This window comes from Rhincodon typus, chromosome 12, assembly GCF_021869965.1.
Source record: "Rhincodon typus isolate 14 chromosome 12, sRhiTyp1.1, whole genome shotgun sequence".
Lineage (NCBI taxonomy): Eukaryota > Metazoa > Chordata > Chondrichthyes > Orectolobiformes > Rhincodontidae > Rhincodon > Rhincodon typus.
In genome coordinates, this window is record NC_063343.1 from 2,799,222 (window position 1) to 2,818,375 (window position 19,154).

A 19,154-nucleotide genomic window follows, 5' to 3' on the forward strand; every position below is an offset into this window, starting at 1 on the left:
GGTCCGCGCTGCTGGGCCCTACTCTTGTCCGCGCTGCTGGGCCCGCTTGGGTCCGTGCTGCTGGGCCCTACTCTTGTCCACGCTGCTGGGCCCGCTCGGGTCCACGCTGCTGAGCCCTACTCTTGTCTGCGCTGCTGGGCCCGCTCAGGTCCATGCTGCTGGGCCCTACTGGCCGTTGCTGTTGCTGTTGCCGTTGCCGCGAGTGAGCTCCTCACCAAGAGGTAAGTGAAATAAAATAAAAGAGAAAAAGAAGGAGGGAAGAGAGTCAAAATAAGAAATGAAAAGAAAAGCAGACAGAGTTGACGAGACCTGGGCTCAGAAGCCCTACACCGCTGCCATCTCACTTGAAATATTTACTTGTTGGAGTTAGACATAGAGTACATGGAGGCTTAGAAAGTGGTTGTTTGGCCCTTTGTCTGTATCAGCAGCAAAGGAACTATCCAGCCTCATCCCAATTCCCACCTCCTGGGCCATAACCTTGTGCGATCCAGCCTTTCATGGCCAGATCCACACACTTTTACAATGTGATGGGGGTCTGTGCCTCAACCACTGGCTCAAGAAGGAAGTTCCAGACCACATCATCCTCTGGTGAAAATATATCCCCTGAATGTCTCTCTAATCCTTTTACTGATTACTTTCACTCTGTGGTTATTTACCTCTCTGCTAAAAGGTCATGATTAATACGTATTCGACAGCAGAGATCACTAAAATCAATGGCATTGAGATAAATGTGACATGAGACTTGGAGAGGCTTGAAGAGCTCAAAGCTCTGTGATGGATGGTATTAATCATTGTATACACCTCTATGAAAATTCATTGAAAAGTTACATTAAAAATCATTGAAAAGTTATTTAACATTATATATGCGTATGGCAGTCTTAGGTACGCAGAACTCCCACATCATTTTCTCTGTCTCTGTCACTCAGTGTGCTGTGATGTTCAGTTTACTGAGCATCATTTACAACAGCAGCTTAAAATGAGTGGTACATTATGACAGATTTGGTCATACAACAGTCCAAGGATCAACTCTGATTCTCAGCCCGTCAAATTCTGTGTCCATAAAGGTCTGTGAGTTTGCATATAGACAGTAAAAAATGCACACAATTTCTTGATGTTGTTTTTGTGGTTTTCAACATAGGCGGCTTTGACAATAATCACTCCCACGTGAGAGATAGGAACATCGGAAAAGGAGTAGACCATTAACCCTTTAAGCCTGTTTTGACATTGAGTTAAATTATAGGTGGTCGATATGTCAACTGCCTTTGCTCTTATACCCTGATGCCTTCACCAACAAAAATCCGCTGATGCAGGCTTGAAAGTGTCAAATGTCCAACAGCGACAGTTTTTTGCGGACCCTGTTTCAAATTTTTGCGAGAAAAGCAGATCCTAAATTCACGAGGCAGCTTCAGCATAGCTGGATGATGGAATGTCACAGAGAGGTTACAGATGAATTATGGTGATGTGTGACGACAGAACAGAGAACCGTGCAGCAGAGGAACAGGCCCCCGATGCTGTGCCAAACATGATACCGAATGAAACTAATTCATTCTACCTGCCCTTGGTCCATATCCCTCAGTTCCTTGCATATCCAAGTGCTTATCTAAAAGTCCATTAAACGCCCCTATCATACCTACCTCCACCATCGTCCCTGACAGCGCATTCCAGATTCTTACCACTCTGTAAAAAAAAAATTTGCCCCTCACATCTCCTTTCCCCCTCTCACTTTAAACGCATGCCCCCTAGTTTAGACATTTCAGCTCTGTGATGGTCCACGACAGATACATGTGGTGTACCTTGACTATAGATCTGGCAGGTGTAGCTACAAGGAGTGGCACCAGATTTCACTCTTAAAAAAATTTAAAATTTTAAGGTAATGACCTTGTATTCTGAATTCCTCTACATCCGCGCATTTGAATCCTTAAATCAGTTTAAATACCTTGATTAGATTACTGCTCAGCCATTGGAACTCAAGGCGACAAATGCACCTCGTGTAACGTCCACTCAGGATCGAATGTTTTCAGCCTGTTATCACGCTGAATCTGACATTATCATAGAATCATAGAATCCCTACAGTGTGGAAACAGGCCCTTCGGCTCAACAAGTCCACACCGACCCTTGGAACATCCCACCCAGACCCATCCCCCTATAACCCACCTAATCTACTTAATTATACAGTTTCCCTCCTGCTTGGCACCTACTTTTTCCAGTTGTGGATTTGTCCATGACTCTGTTCAACTTCCTCGCCTTTCAATTCCAAAGGCCGTGGGAGATAAAGGCCAATATTCGATTTGCCCTTTTGATTAGTCACTGTATCTGCGCGCAATTAACTCAGAGGCACTTTTTTTCAGTCTTTCCCATCAATAAAGTTCTTCATCCTGCACCAACGTCAGTATTTGTCCCGTACTTGCTCTCCCGAGGCCCCTGTGTCAGCAGCGGAGATATAGAACACCAGAGCCTTATTTTGGACTTATGAAGGGGCTGGTGTTTGCTAATACTGATGGGGGTTTGTGGGGAGGGGTACATTGGTTTGCCTCCTGCAGAGGACGAGAAATCAAATTTAAAACTTCCTTTGCTGAAATAATGGATAAGAAGCAGTTGGGAGTGGTCCCATGGTATACAGTATATTGTTCCACCATGTGAGGATCCCTTGCTGGTGATGCATGTTTGAAGATATGGAACCCCTACGGAGTGGAAGCAGACCATCTGGTCCATCGAGTCCATACTGGCCCTCCAAACATCATCCCACCCAGTCCCACCACACCCCTGAAACCTTGCATTTCCCATGGCTAACCCACACATCCCTGAAAACTACGGGCAATATAGCATGGCCAATCCACCCTAACCTGCACATCTTTGGACTGTGGGAGGAAACCGGAGCACCCAGAGGAAACCCACACAGACACAGGGAGAACATGCAAACTCCACACAGACAGTCACCCGAGGGTAGAACTGAACCCAGGTCTCTGGCGCTGTGAGGCAGCAGTACTAACCACCGAGCCACCGTGCCGCCCCAGTGAGGGACATGTTTCTGCCTGGTAATGAACCTGTGAGGCAAAATGGTCAGTTTTCTCTTTATAAAACTTTTAGATGTTGAACTATTTTTGGAAAAAAGCCAAGACTGTCTGGCCCAGTTTGGAATGGCCCTGTCCCTGGGTCACAGATCTCAAGCTTAGTTTCACTATCCATTCTTGATCTCAATAGATGCCAATTATTGTCTCAAGTGAAACACAATTTACGACGCTAACAGCGTTATGTTTTCATCCCTGTGATTGACACTATACTTAGTCAGCAGGGTGATACAGATGACCTTGCCACAGCCCAGCAACGCTCTTGCAGGATTCCCTGGCTTCTCTCATTATGTTACCTGTGACTAATCAGAAAGTGGAAAACAAACAGCATTACACAAAGCCAATCGAAGGTTCCATACAGGGGCTGTAAAGATATCTGAAACCATCTGCGCAGAGAAAGAAAAACATAGAATGATTCCAACAATATCTCACTAATCTTTGCTATTGATCTTTTGTTTTTATACTCTCCCCAACTTCCATTGTCAGCCATGGTTGCCTTATCCTCCCCGAGTCTGTTTCTCCTTCCTTGGGATGAATTTCTGTTGTGCCTCCTGAATTACCCCCAGAAACTCCTGCCATTGCTGCTCCACCATCTTCCCTGTTAGGCTCCCCTTCCAATCAACTCTGGCCAGCTCCTCCCTCAGGTCTTTGTTGTTGCCTTCACTCAATTGTAATACCATTACATCTGATTCCAATTTCTCCCTCTCAAACTGCAAGGGTGAGTTCTATCATATTATGGTCATTGTCCCCTAGGGGTTCCTCACCTTAAGCTCTCTAATCAAGTCTGCCTCATTACACATCACCAAATCCAGACTTACCTTTCCCCCAGTGGGCTCTACCACAAGCTGCTCCAAAACATACTTTGTAGACATTCCACAAATTCCTTTCCTTGAGACCCGCTACCGACCTGATGTTCCCAGTCTGCCTGCAAATTGAATTCCCCCATGATTATTGTAATAGCGTCTTTCTTAAAAGTCTTTTATATCTCTTCTGATTTATTTGCATCCCCTTGTGGTTCCTCAACTCTACCCAAACAGATGCTGCGTCTTCTGACTGTACATCACTTCTTGCTATTGATTTTAATTTAGTTTCTAACTAAGAAGGCGACCCAACCCCTCTGCCCATCTGCCTACCCTGTCGATAGAATGCAGTAGATGGATTTACCGACATATCAAAACACAGACATCATCAGCAGTGTTTTAGACTGAAAAGTCAGCCACATTGTATTATTCGAAACCTCTGACAGCTTTCCTGCTGATATAGGACTTTTCTGCTCAGACATTGCTTTCATTGTAGCGTGTGACCTTTCAACTTTCGCAAAATTAGGCAGGAATAAGTATCCTTTTACTCAGTTACACTCTGCACTCCAGGTGAAACCTGCCCATTAGTCTTCTCATGTGACCAGCACAGGCTATCCTGGTTACTGTCAGAAGTGATGGACCATGTGGTTCTTCCAGTGGGCCTTGTGTTACTGTTTAGCCTTCAGCCATACATTGATGTATTTGAGGACTCACTTCACTAAACATCAATGCAGCTACGTTCTCCCTAGTCTGTAATTTTTTCTGAAGAAGGGTCACTGCACTCGAATCGCTAACTCTGCTTTCTTTCCACAGATGCTGCCAGACCTGCTGAGATTTTCCAGCAATTTCTGTTTTTGTCTGAACTTTGTGCGCTCACTCGGCTAAGCAAAGCTGCAAACACCGCATTCTTAAAGCTCTGAAGAGGCGGACATTTTTGAATGATGTTGTTGGCTGCTAAATGAGTTACAAGCCCATGGTATTAGGGGCAAGGCACTGGCATGGATAGAGGATTGGCTGACTAGCAGAAGGTAGAGAGTGGGGATAAAGGGGTCCTTTTCAGGATAGTGGCAGGTGACTGGTCGATGTCTGCAGGGGGCAGTGTTGGGACCACAACTATTCTTGTTATACATTAACATAGACAAAGGAACTGAGGGAATTATTGCTAAGTTTGCAGATGACACAATATTAAGTGGAGGGTCAGGTAGTGTTGAGGAAGCAGGAAGGCTGCAGAAGGACTTGGACAGGCTGGGAGAGTCGGCAAAGAAGTGGCAGATGGAATACAATGGGGGAAAGTGTGAGGTTATGCACTTTGGTAGGAAGAATAGACGAGAAGACTATTTTCTAAATGGAGAAAGACTTCAGAAATCTGGACTTAGAATTAGGAGTCGTAGTTCAGGATTCTTGTAAGGTTAACATGCAGGTTCAGTTGGCTGTTAGGAAGACAAATGCAATGTTAACATTCATTTCAAAAGGCTAGAATACAAGAGTAGAGATGTACTGTAGATATTGTATAAGGCTCTGGTCAGACAGCATTTGGAATATTGTGAGCAGTTTTGGGCCCTGTATTGCAGGAAGGATGTGTTGGCATTGGAGGGGGTCCAGAGGTGCATGAATGATCGCAGGGATGAAGGATGAAGAGCAGTTCAGTTCTCTGACACTGTACTCGATGGAGTTTAGAAGGATGAGAGGCATCTGAGTGAAACTTTCAGAATACTGAGAGGCCTGGATAGAGTGGACATGGAGAAGATGACTCCACTAGTAGGGGAGACTAGGACCTGAGGGCACAGCCTCAGTGGGAAGGGACGATCCTTTAGAACTGAGATGGGGAGGAATTTGTTCAGCCAGAGAATGGTGGATCTGTGGAGCTCATTACCATAGAAGGCTGTGGAAGCAAAGTCATTGAGTGTATTTAAGACTGAGATATGTTCTTGATTAGTAAGGGGATCAAGGGTTACAGTGAGAAGGCAGAAGAATGGGGTTGAGAAACATTGGCCATGATCGAATGGTGAAGCAGATTCGATGGACTGATTGGCCTAATTCTGCTCCTATATATTTTGGTCTTATGGTCTAACTACAGGCCAATCAGTCTGATGTCAGTGATGTGAATACTTTTAGAATATTAGGGCAAAATTAATCGCCACATACAGTCATAGACACCTAGAGCAGTACAGCATGGAAACAGACCCTTCAGTCTAACTCATCTATGCTGACCAGATATCCTAAATTGATCTAGTCCCATTTGCCAGTATTTGGCCCACATCCCTCTAAACCTTTCTTCTTCATATATCCATCCAGATGCCTTATAAATGTTGCAATCCTACCAGCCCCCACCACTTCCTCTGGCAGCTCATTCCATGCATGCACCACCCTCTGTGTGAAAAAGCTGCCCCTTAGGTCCCTTTTAAAGTTTTCCCCTCTCACCTTAAACCTATGCTCCTCTAGTTTTGGACTCCTCCCTACCCTGGAGAAAAGACCTTGTCTATTGACCCAATCCATGCCCCTCATGTTCTTATAAACCTCTATAAGGCCATCCCTCAGCCTCTGACATTCCAGGGAAAATAGCCCCAGCTTATTCAGCCTCTCCCTATCGCACAATGGAAGGATGTGTATTGGTAAATGATGGCTAGTGTAGATTTCTTTAAAAGATAAATTGTGTCTGATGACTTATTTGATGATGTAATAGAAATCCTTGATCAGGGTCAGATAATTAGTATTAGGTAGCTGGACTTTCAAAAAGACATTGCTGCTGCACAATAGCAAGATTGAAGCACATTGGAGCGATGGTAGCACACAACTAGTGGGTGAAAGGCCTGGGAGTTCTGATGCATGGTTGGATTTCAGACTGAGAGAACTGTGCAGTAATGGTGTCCCCTGGGACTGGTAGCAGGATGTCTGACCTCCTCTATTCATGTCTTGAATGTGTAAGGCCTCATTTCAAAGCTTGCAGCTGACATAATACTTGAAAACGTGGTGAATAGTGATGAGAATAGGATCAGGAGGACAAAACTGGCATATGTACACAAGAGAAATTTTATGCAGAGAATGGAGTGATGCATTTTGGAATGAGGAGAGACACCATCACTTAAATGATATACGTTAAAGTGAATGCAGGAACCGGAGATGCCATAACATTTGGTTACATAGAGTGTCTCTTTTCTCAGCTCAACGGGTGCCAAGTTTTTCCTAAAATGACATCTGTAGCATGCATGCTGTTGGAGAAGGATTTTAAACAGAAATTTATGTCCCGTGTTCAACAGCACAAATCTATCTTTATCCGAAGCTCCTTACCAATGCAATGTGAGAGGCGTCTCTAGGACACTCTCTCTTTCCCAATAAACTATAGGATACTTGTACAAACCGTGTTACAATGGCTACATGCAACATTGATATTAGCACTTGCTACATTCCCTCTGAACCACACATCCAATCCTGTGAATACACGATCAATGATAGACAACCTCAGAGTCATGCAGCACGGAAACAGACCCTTTGGTCCAACCAGTCCATGCCAAACACAATCCCAAACTAAACTAGTCCCACCTGCCTGCTCCTGGATCATATCCCTCCAAACCTTTCCTATTCATCTACCTATCCAAACGTCTTTTAAACATTGTAATTGTAACTGTACCTACATCCACCACTTCCTCAGGATGTTCATTCTACACGCAAACGACCCTCTGTGTAAAAAATTTACACCTTGTCTCTTTTAAATACTTCTCTCACCTTAAAAATGTACGCCCATGGTCTTGAAATCCCCCAGCCTTGGGAAAAGACATCTAACATTAACCCTATCTATACCCCTCATGATTTTATAAACCTTGACAAGATCTCCTCTCAACCTCATATGCTCCAGTGAAAAAAGTCCCAGCCTATTCAGACTTTCTTTATAACTCACACCTTCTATGCCTGGCAACATCCTGGTAAATCTCTTCTGGACCCTCTCTAGCTTAATAATATCCTTCCTATAACAGGGTAACCAGAACTGCATACAGTACTCTGGAAGAGGCCTCACCAATGTCCTGTGTAACCTCCACATGACTTCCCAAGTCTTATACTCAAAGGACTGATCATAGTTAACCCTAAGTCTTCCTATCATCTCGTGATATTTGCCAGACCCCTTATCACCTCTCCTTGGGCTCTTACAATACAATTGATTGACCACAATCCAACACTGATTGTTATGTCCCTTCCCAAACATTTGTCTCTCCAACTGTTCTTCTCTTTCTTTGGGCTCTATCTCCACCTACCATTTACTCCTTACCCATACCTTTATCAAGGTTCCACAAGGGTGTTTATCAAAACTAATCTCTGCATCCAAGTTTGACTGCCTAAGGAAATCTAATTAAAATTTACAGTGTCTAATGCATTTAAAACAATTATTATTTTATGAATATATGTGTCTACCTTGCACATAATTATAATTATTCTAAATGCTTCATCTAAGGTGGGTCAAGCATTCCCTTTCTATTTTATATCAAAATTAGAATTTTCAAGTCAAATGGTTTCTGCCTGAGCTGCTTTATCAGAGTCTTGCATTCTAGCCCTATCTAACAAGAGTCAGAGGCATTTTGTTCTCCATCTGTGAAGGCTGTGATTGGAGCTAAACGAAATGTTGCATCAGCTAAGATTTTCTTTGACCATCTGTGCCTTTTTTGTCACATTCAGTCATGGGCAGCTACAACGCATGCATACTTCTGGTGTGGACACACTGAAATCCATCACAGGTAGGTAGAAATCTTCAGATTAGGCAGATCCTGACGTTGACCAGGGTGTCCTGCAGATTTGACATCAGCAGTGCTGTTTTAGAACAAAAACAGAAGTTGCTGGAAAAGCTCAGCAGGTCTGGCAGCATCTGTGAAGGAAAAAACAGAGTTAACGTTTCAGGTCCAGTGTTGTTTGTGGGGTTTGGGTTAAGGACACGGGAGAAGCTCAAGCCCTAAAGTTGTTGAACTCAATATTGAGTCCAGAGGGCTGTAGAGTTCCCAAGGAGAAAATGGTTAGATTTCAGTGTTCCAGCTAATGGTGTATTCTTAACCTCACAAAGCTGAACACATATCCAGAAACAGACAGGAGGAAGCAGATGGGACCTTGGTTTGATGTCACATCTGAAAGATGTCAATTCTGACAGTGTCGTGCTCCCTAAGCACGACACAGAAATGAAAAATACTTGACGTTTCATGCTCGAGTGAGACTTGAACTAGGAAAACATGTGACTTGGCAACAGCTGCCCTCACACAGACCAAATGTCGCCATTGGTACCTCAAAAAAATGGATAAAATTTGCTCTAAATCTGTTATCGATCCTTCTTTGTATTGTGCCCTGAAAATATTAGGAAAGTGACTTTGCCTGAGTACATGAGATAGTAGGAACTAGGAGAATCTGAGATAACAAAGTGTAGAGCTGGATGAACACAGCAGGCCAAGCAGCATCAGAGGAGCAGGAAAGCTGACGTTTCGGGCCTGGACCCTTCCTCAGAAATGGGGGAGGGAAAGGGCGTTCTGAAATAAATAGGGAGAGAGGGGGAGGCGGATAGAAGATGGATAGAGGAGAAGATAGGTGGAGAGGAGACAGATAGGTCAAAGAGGCGGGGATGGAACCAGTAAAGATGAGTGTAGGTGGGGAGTTAGGGAGGGGATAGGTCAGTCCAGGGAGGATGGACAAGTCAAGGGGGCGGGATGAAGCTAGTAGGTAGGAGATGGGGGTGGGGCTTGAGGTGGGAGGAGGGGATAGGTGGGAGGAAGGACAGGTTAGGGAGGCAGGGACGAGCTGGGCTGGTTTTGGGATGCAGTAGGGGGAGGAGGAATTTTGAATCTTGTGAAGTCCACATTGATACCATTGGGCTGCAGGGTTCCCAAGCGAAAAATGAGGTGCTGTTCCTGCAAGCTTCGGGTGGCATTGTGTACATCGTACCTGCCAAATGTTGTGACATCTGTGTTACTTCTTCAGGGTAGTTGAGGAAAGGGCAGTGGTAATAGTTAGTCTGGTGTGGGGGTTTCAGTATGCGTAGAGTGTACAACATTTCTCTTTCCATGATTGTCTCATTGCTGCAGGTTTGGTAAAGAATTTGGGGGGGTAGTGGATAGCGAAGAAGGTTACCTCAGAGCACCGATGGGACCTTGATCAGATGGGCCAATGGGCCAAGGAGTGGCAGATGGAGTTTAATTTAGATAAACGTGAGGTACTGCAGTTTGGAAAGGCAAATCAGAGCAGGACTTACACACTTAATGGTAAGCTCTTGGGGAACATTGCTGAACAAAGAGACCTTGGAGTGCAGGTTCATATTTCCTTGAAAGTGGATTCGCAGGTAGATAAGATAGTGAAGAATGCGTTTGGTACACTTGCCTTTATTGGTCAGTGCATTGAGTATAAGAGTTGGGAGGTCATGTTGCGGCTGTACAGGACATTGGTTAGGCCACTTTTGTAATGGTGTGTGCAATTCTGTCCTCCCTGCTATAGGAAGGATATTGTGAAATTTGAAAGTGTTGAGAAAAGATTTGCAAGGTTTTGCCAGGGTTAGAGGATGTGAGCTATAGGGAGAGGCTGAAAAGGCTGGGTATATTTTCCCTGGAGTGTCAGAGGCTGAGGGATGACCTCGTAGAAGTTTATAAAATCATGAGGAGCATGGATGGGGTGAATAGCCAAGATCTTTTCCCCACGGTAGTGGAGTCCAAAACTAGAGGGGATTGGTTTAAGGTGAGAGGGGAAAGATTTAAAAGGGATCTGAGGGGTAACTTTTTCATGCAAAGGGTGGTGTGTGTATGGAATGAGCTGCCAGAGGAAGTGTTGGAGGCTGGTACAATTACAACATTTAAAAGGCATCTGAATGGGTACATGAATGGGAAGGGTTTAGAGGGATATGGGCCAAATGCTGGTAAATGAAAGTAGATTAATTTAGGATATCTGGTCGGCATGGACAAGTTGGACCGAAGGATCTGTTTCCGTGCTGTGCAGTTCTATGACTCTATGACAAGTGAGAGAAGAGCAGGTGTAGTGCTGACATCAAATCTCAACACTGATGGCAGGCTTTTCCGACCATAAAGACAGTGAAACATAACGGTGCTTCAGGGTTTGAACTTTGTTTCCTCAGCTCCAAGAAATTGCTGTATGTGTGAGTTCAGACCAGCATGCAGCCAAGGTTTCAGTTCAGAAATGGAGTGCAATGAGGTGAAAATCTTCCTCCGTGATGCTGACTGTTAATGAATGGGATTGTGAATGTGCTCCCTAGCCTTGAAATCCCCCGTCCTAGGGAAAAAGCAACTACCATTAACCCTATCTATAGCTCTCATTATTTTATAAACTTCTATAAGGTCGCCTTTCAACCTCCTATGCTCCAAGGAAAAAAAGTCCCAGCCTTTATAACCCACACCTTCCATACCTGGCAAAATCCTGGTAAATCTTTTCTGAACCCTCTCCATCTCAATAATATCCTTCCTGTAACTGGAAGAACAGAACTGCACACAGTATTCCAGAAGAGTCCTGTACAATCTCAACACGACTGCCCAACTCCTATACTCAAAGGACTGAGCAGTGAAGGCAAGCGTTCTAAATGCCTTTTAAACCACCCTGTCTATATGTGACGCAGGGTGGTTTGCACATGGAATGAACTTCCTGAGGAAGTGGTGGATGTGGGTACAATTGCAATGTTTAAAAGTCATTTGGATAAGTACCTGAATAGGAAAGGTTTGGAGGGATATGGGCCAGGAGCAGGCAGGTGGGACTAGTTTAGTTTGGGATTATGTTCGGCATGGACTGGTTGGGCCGAAGGGTCTGCTCCCGTGCTGTATGGGTTTATGGTGGAGAATGAAGGGAATTCAGGCACTGGGGCCCACCACTACCTCATTGTACTGGCCAACCCTACCCCGCCTCATTCCCCTTGTCCGACTGTGGCTCTATTCTCTGCACCTCTGGTGGCACTTTCCATCTTGGCACTGACATGCGGCCATATTGGGTTGGCGCTGCCCAAAATTATTCCATGCACAGTCCAAAGAGCCAAGCACAATCAAAAATACAAATGTTTAAGGCTGAGACCAGGTTCATGCCATCTCCAACTTTCAGCTTAATTGCTGCAGTTGCCAGTAAGCAACATCGGATTATTCAAGTCAGGAAACAGGTCACCTTGCATGGCCTTGAATATGTCAGCAGGCACTTTACCTACCAACATGAATCACACAGTCCTTGGGATTGGCATTTTAATTAGTGTTGCAACAGTGAGTGCTCAGTACCTCAATACTAACACAGGCTGATCATTCGAGCTGCTTAATTCTCATGCTTCAGTGCTGCTGATAATATCTACAAATCTACCGCAGGACTGTTACCAAGTTACCATTGTGTATTCCAGGCAGCCAAGAAACAAGAGTTTACATTTATATAGTGCCTTAACATGGTAATTAAATCCCAAAGTGCTTGACAAAAGCAAAATGAGATCAAAATTGATACCAAGGCAAAAAGGAGACGAAAGCACAGATGATTAAATGCTTGATCATGGAGATGTTGGGGAGAGAGAGAGGTGGAGAGGCAAAGAGGTTTTAGGGAGGGAATTTCAGAGCTTCGACCCTGGATGGTGGAAGGTGTAGTTGTAAGTGATGAATTAGTGGAACTAGAGGAGGCACAAGGCTCCAGATTTGGAGAAGTGCAGAGTTCACAGAGTGCTGTGCATATGGAGGGGGATATGGAAATAGGAAGCCAAGAAATGGTTTGAATTCAAGGGAAAGAATTTTATATTTCAAGCTGTTAGTGGAACAGGAGGTGAGGAAGGTTAATGAGCACTGGAGTGACATTGAGTCTTGGTGAGAGTCAGAACACAAGAAGCAATGTTTTGAATAAGTGTATGGAAGGTGGGTAATTGGCTGTCAGCCAGGGGTCCAGTAGAAGACTCCAGCATTGGACTAATAAAACCTTCCAATAGGAATGGTGGCAATCAATGGAATGAAGAGAATGCGCACTGCATGTGTCCGCTGCACACTGCAGAGAACCAGCAGCTAGCAATAGTGTTTGTGTGAAACTGTGAATGTAGAACACACTCTTAATGGGCTTGAGCAATGCAAAGACACTCGTGCTCCAGCAGGTGACATTCCGTCACCATGGCAGCACCCAGACTTCCAACACAGATCATGACGCATCGAAACTGTTTCTGTTCAAAATATTACCTTTTCTCTTAATTCTATTTTTATAATGATAATGTAAAAGAATATAATGGCACACAAAGGCACTGACTGTCATTAAGCCAATCTTGCCTCATGTTGTGTGAGGCATTGTAGCAGAACTGAGTACTCTCCTGGTCTTGATCACTCAGGGTCGAAGTGATAACTTGCAGAACAGACAAAGATACATGTGCACGCTCTGAATTGCTCAGCCAAATGACCACTGATAAATGAAGAATTTTATCAATATTGCCTTGAAAAGAATTGAAGCTGAAATAGCATGCATACTGCAGGTTTGTTGTCATTAGCAGCATACCTCAATGTTAACATGCTGACTTTGCTATTTGCATTAATGGATAGCTGCGTTGGGTAAAATCACTTTCTGTTCCACATCATTGGTTTCTGGGGGCCTGTGCTGGCTGAAGAACAACATGCAATCCATGAGATCCTCCCTCAGGCATCTTATTCTATATTTCGTACCATTCTTTGCATTATTCTCTGTGACACGCAACAGCCAAAATACTCACTTCACTGACTGGCTGATAACAAACATTTAAAATGCCTCATGAATGTGCAAATAGAAATGGACTTCCTAGCTTCACACCTGGCCAGTTCTCAGGCCCTTGTTTCAGCTGAATTGCTACCATTTCCTTGAAATGGCATGAGACAAACTTCAGATCTACTGCAGTCCTGCTCTGTTGAATTATTCTACGACGAAGCAAAATGCAATTAAACTCTGTTAGTAGTGCAGAAGATTTATCAACACATACAGTGAGTGGGCACTAGCTTTTACAGTTAATACCACCCCCAGATGGTTTTCTACTTGTTGGGGTGGGGAACTGGAAGAAACATCCCAATTGTATCTCCATATATTAAACGATAGCAACAGCAAAGCACTTTTCATTGTGTCTCATCTTACCAACTCCAATTATAGAGGATTTCCCACTGCAACATCAATTTTGTATTAATATTATCACAACCAGATTTGAAAACAACTTAAAAGCATATAGGGTCATAGAGTCATACAGCACGGAAACAGGCCCTTCGGTCCAACCAGTCCATGCCGAACATAATCCAAAACTAAACTAGTCCCACCTGCCTGCTGCTGGCCTGTATCCCTTGAAACTTTTCCTATTCATGTACTTATGTAATTATCTTTTAAATGTTGTATTCGTAACTGTGTTGTAATTGAACATACGCACCAACAGGTTCAGGAACAGTTTCTTCCCTGCTGTTATTAGACTGATGAATGGAATCTCTAACTTCAAATAATATTGATCTTGTTAATGTCAATCTTGCCTTGTGCACCTCCTGCGCAGCTCTAACCTTGTATGCCTTGCTCTGTCTAAGCACCCCATGATCTGTATGTTTTTGTTCGCTATGATCTGCCTGTACTGCTCGCAAAACAAAGCTTTTCACTGTATTTAGGTACACGTGTCTAAAATAAATCAAATCAAATCAAATCACATCCACCACTTCCTCAGGCAGTTCATTCCACATGCAAACCACCTTTTGTGTAAAAAACTTGCCCCTTATGTCTTTTTTTAAACCTGTCCTCTCACCTTAAAAATGTGTCCCCGGTCTTGAAATCTCCCATCCTCGGGAAAAGACAACTGCCATTGACTTGAGACCCTTCATTATTTTATAAACTCCCATAATCTATGTATGTTTAGATTTAGCATTATAAGCATGGAAACAGGCCCTTCGGCCCAACCCATTTAGTATATTTAGTCAAAAACATATCAAACAGCTAACCAAAGATGGCTGTTAAAATCATGTGATTGGACCTGGTAGTATACATCTGGAAGCTTCTTCAGAAATCAAAGTTAACTGGATAATCAATGTCTCATGTACCTCCTGAAAGGACTGGAATGCTAGCTATTACGTTATAACCTATCACTGAGACCAATTGTCTCCAAGAAACAAAATTGTATACGATAGAATTACACGCTATGTTATCCTGGAAGAAAACGTTAATGACTTTCCACTTAATGGCTGAGAAGGGCCATAGAAAATTGGCTATCAGCAATGCAAACCCTTATCTCCAATCCACTCGAAGGAGGCAGGAGATTTGGTCAGAGATAGTAGGAACTGCAGATGCTGGAGAATCCGAGACAACAAGGTGCAGGGCTGGATGAACACAGCAGGCCAAGCAGCATCATAGGAGCAGAGAGGCTGACGTTTCGGGCCTAGACCCTTCATCAGAAAAGGGGGAGGGGAAGGGGGTTTTGAAATAAATAGGGAGAGAGTGGGAGGCGGATAGAAGAGGGATAGAGGAGAGGATAGGTGGAGAGGAAACAAACAGGTCGAAGAGGCGGGGATGGGGCCAGGAAAGGTGAGTGTAGGTAGGGAGTTAGGAAGGGGATAGGTCAGTCCAGGGAGGACGGACAGGTCAAGGGGGCGGGATGAGGTTGGTCGGTAGGAGATGGAGGTGCGGCTTGAGGTGGGAGGAGGGGATAGGTGGGAGGAAGAACAGGTTAGGGAGGCAGGGACGAGTTGGACTGGTTTTGGGATGCGGTGGGGGGAGGGGAGATTTTGAAACTTGTGAAATCCACATTGATACCATTGGGCTGCAGGGTTCCCAAGCGGAATATGAGTTGCTGTTCCTGCAACCTTCGGGTGGCATCGTTGTGGCACTGCAGGAGGCCCAGGATGGACATGTCGTCTGAGGAATGGGAGGGGGAGTTGAAATGGTTCGCGACTGGGAGGTGCAGTTGTTTGTTGCGAACCGAGCGTAAGTGTTCTGCAAAGCGGTCCCCGAGTCTCCGCTTGGTTTCCCCGATGTAGAGGAAGCCACACCGGGTACAGCGGATGCAGTATACCACATTGGCAGATGTGCAGGTGAACATCTGCTTGATGTGGAAAGTCTTCTTGGGGCCTGGGATGGGGGTGAGGGAGGAGGTATGGGGGCAGGTGTAGCACTTCCTGCGGTTGCAGGGAAAAGTGCCGGGTGTGGTGGAGCTGGAGGGGAGTGTGGAGCGGACAAGGGAGTCACGGAGAGAGTGGTCCCTCCGGAAAGCAGATAAAGGTGGGGAGGGAAAGATGTCTTTGGTGGTGGGGTCGGATTGCAGATGGCGGAAGTGTCGGAGGATGATGCGTTGGATCCGGAGGTTGGTGGGGTGGTACGTGAGGACGAGGGGGATTCTTTTTTGGTTTTTATTGCGTGGACGGGGTGTGAGGGATGAGGTGCGGGAGATGTGGGAGACACGGTTGAGGGCGTTCTCGACCTCCGCACAGTTCTCATGGTGCTGAACCCAACTGCATCTGCAGTTCCTACTATCTCTGCCTTTTAATCTTGCAGTTTTGAGATTATTTGAAGGGGTTGCTTCATCCAACATCAAGCCATGGGCTACAAATGAAAAACCAGTGATCTGTGAAAGGCAGCCATCACACTGCAGTTTGTATCTCCGCAAGTAATCGACATCTTTTCCATAAAACAGTGAGGCAGAAGTTACGCTTGAGCAATATTGCTCAGACAACTGTCAAAGGAATTTTAATGAGAAGAGACAGTCTATGACTCCTGAACTGCTGTCTCGCTCATCAACCATTCTCACAAAGGAATCCCAGACTCTGGACTTTTAGACTCCATCTTAAAAGCAAGAACATTGATCAACTGGTATCTCTCAGTTGTTCTGGACTTAAATTGGTGCACATTTAATGATCTCTTTGACTCGATCCCTCTTTGTAGGTTTGCGAGTGTCCAAATGTTGCAAAGTTTTCCACGGTCCCAACTCCCACATTTAAGAGTGTCAGAAATAACCCTTCTTCTGCTTCAGCTTATACAATGGTGTTGTCGCAGTGCTGAGAGTCAGCGAACAGAGGGAGTAGTAAAATATACCACCACTGTTTTAAAAATTGAATCTCCCTCCACTTATGGGCAGATGTGTGAGAATTGTGAGAGAGACACATTTTAAAACTCACAATCTGTCCATAACACCATTTTACCCATTCTTGTCCCTTCTCCACATGATAGTGTTAGGTCTCTGAATTTTAGGCAAATTGATCAATAGGCATTTCATTGAGATGACCCCAAGATTATTTTATCAGGGAAGAAGTCCTCCTAGGGAAGACAGAAAGGAGATTTTCACCCTACTAGTCCACATTCCTAAATTGGGAGGTTAGTGTCAGTTTCGTAGGCAAAACCAGCTTTTGGTATCTGTTCCTAGTTGCCCTTGTGAAGATGCTGGTGAGTTATCTTCTTGAACCGCTTAGCACATTTGATGCAGGTCCACCCACAATACTGTTAGGAGTGAAGAACCAGTATTTTAACTCAGTGAGCAACAAAAGAATTGCAATATTGTTCCAAGTCAGGGTGGTGTGTGGCTTTGAGGGGAGCTTGCAAGTGGTGGTGTTCCCATTCATCTACTACCTTTTGTCCTTCAGTATGGTTGTGGGTTTGGAAGGTGCTATCAAAGAAAGCAGGCTGCTTTGATATTGATGCAAAAACAAAGTTGTTGGAAAAGCTCAGCAGGTCTGGCAGCATATGTGAAGGAAAAAACAGAATTAACTTTTCGGGTCCAGTGACCCTTCCTCAGAACAGATATTGATGCTGTTGTGCATTTTGAGCCACATCATCCAGGCAAGTGGAGAGTATTTTAGAATTCCATCACATCCCTGAAAAGTTCCTTGTAGATGGTGGACAGAATGTGGGGAGACAGGAGGTGAGTAACTCACCATATAATTCACATACTGAGACCTGCTCTTGTAGCTACAATATTTTTATGGCTGGTCCAGTTCAGTTCCTTGTCAGTTGTGCTATGGTGCACCATGTTTGTATTCAAAACAGTTGCAGTCTAAACCAAAGCCCAATTTTGGATTGTAAGCTAGAAAGTAAATGCTAGGGTCAGTAAAGACCACTGCTGCAATGTTAAACCAGAAATAGGGTTTATTTCATTAACCCTTAGAAATGAGGGTGGGGATTGTGGATATTTTGCAAAACAAGCATGCTCACAAAAATGCAAATGGATTGGGGTAAATAAATTATTCTACTATCAACAACTTAAGTACGAAACAATCAAGATTAAATGCTTAACTGTAAATATGTCTACTCCTAAACTTTGTGAGTATGAATTGGACAAGGTGGCCAGAGTGCAAAATTAAAGGCCATGTGTTTCTTTATGAATTTAATCTGCCATCTGTTTGTTCTACAGTATGATTTTCAGTCAATATGTCACTTGCATTCTCCTCATAATCATTAGGCAGTATCTCAAAATGTAAAGTAGCAATGGTGCTGTGATTGGTTCTTCTCTGCTGGTGAAGGACAGGAACGGCTAGGGTTTCCACTGCTGACTGGCACAGAGTGACCCTCCGCAGGGAGGTGATGTGAGCTGGATGGCAGTCATCATAAACCAAAAACAAGTCAAGCCTTGCTATTTTTGTTAACTGTTTGTTGGATTGACTTAATGCAAATGATTCACTGGTAGAATAAAGAGAGTTTTTGATTAATTTACTAAAGTGACTTAGGTTCACAATAAATTATTCATCAAATCACAAATGTTAACAGCAGTAGGCTCATAAACCATGTCTGACATTATGGAGAGCTCCCAGTAGGGATTAGAATCTGCCTGCAGTGATGTTGCTCCAGTTCTTGTTTCATGAGATAGTTATATCAGTAGATCTTCATTTTCTTCCAGGATTTCCAGAATTGGCGTTTTCTTCGTTGCCCATTGGTTATCATTTCCTGTGGGATAATGAAAGTATTATTTTTGAGCCAGTTTCTGCAGATTGCTCACCATACATCATCAGAGCAATCTCTTCACAGCAAGTCCCAATGTTGAATTAACTTGTCTTGGTGCTGCACCCTCTGCACTGTCACCATGACCAACTTTCTGCTCGTTCCTCATTTCCCACCTTGCCATCCTACCCCTTCACCTTTCCAGTCCTCCCTCATCACCTCCCCATCCCACCTCCCTACCTTCCCATCCCTTCCCCTTATCTTCCCATCCCTCCCTCTCGTTCACACCCACCTCCTCAACTTACCATCCCTTCTTCTCACCTCCCCATTCCTTGCCCTTCACCTTCCCATTCCTCCCTCTCACCTCCACATCCTCCTCCTCACTTCTCCATCCCTACCCATTAACTTCCAATCCCTCAATGCCTCATCCCTCCCCCTCACCTTCCCATTCTTCCCCCTCATTTTCCCATCC

At 44.4% G+C, this 19,154-nt stretch overlaps 1 protein-coding gene across 1 annotated transcript in view; it reads left to right on the forward strand.

Moving 5' to 3' along the window:
• Window positions 1-19,154, forward strand: part of shtn3 (shootin 3) — a 116,138-nt gene that overhangs the window by 55,149 nt on the left and 41,835 nt on the right. The gene's annotated exons all lie outside the window — the stretch shown is intronic.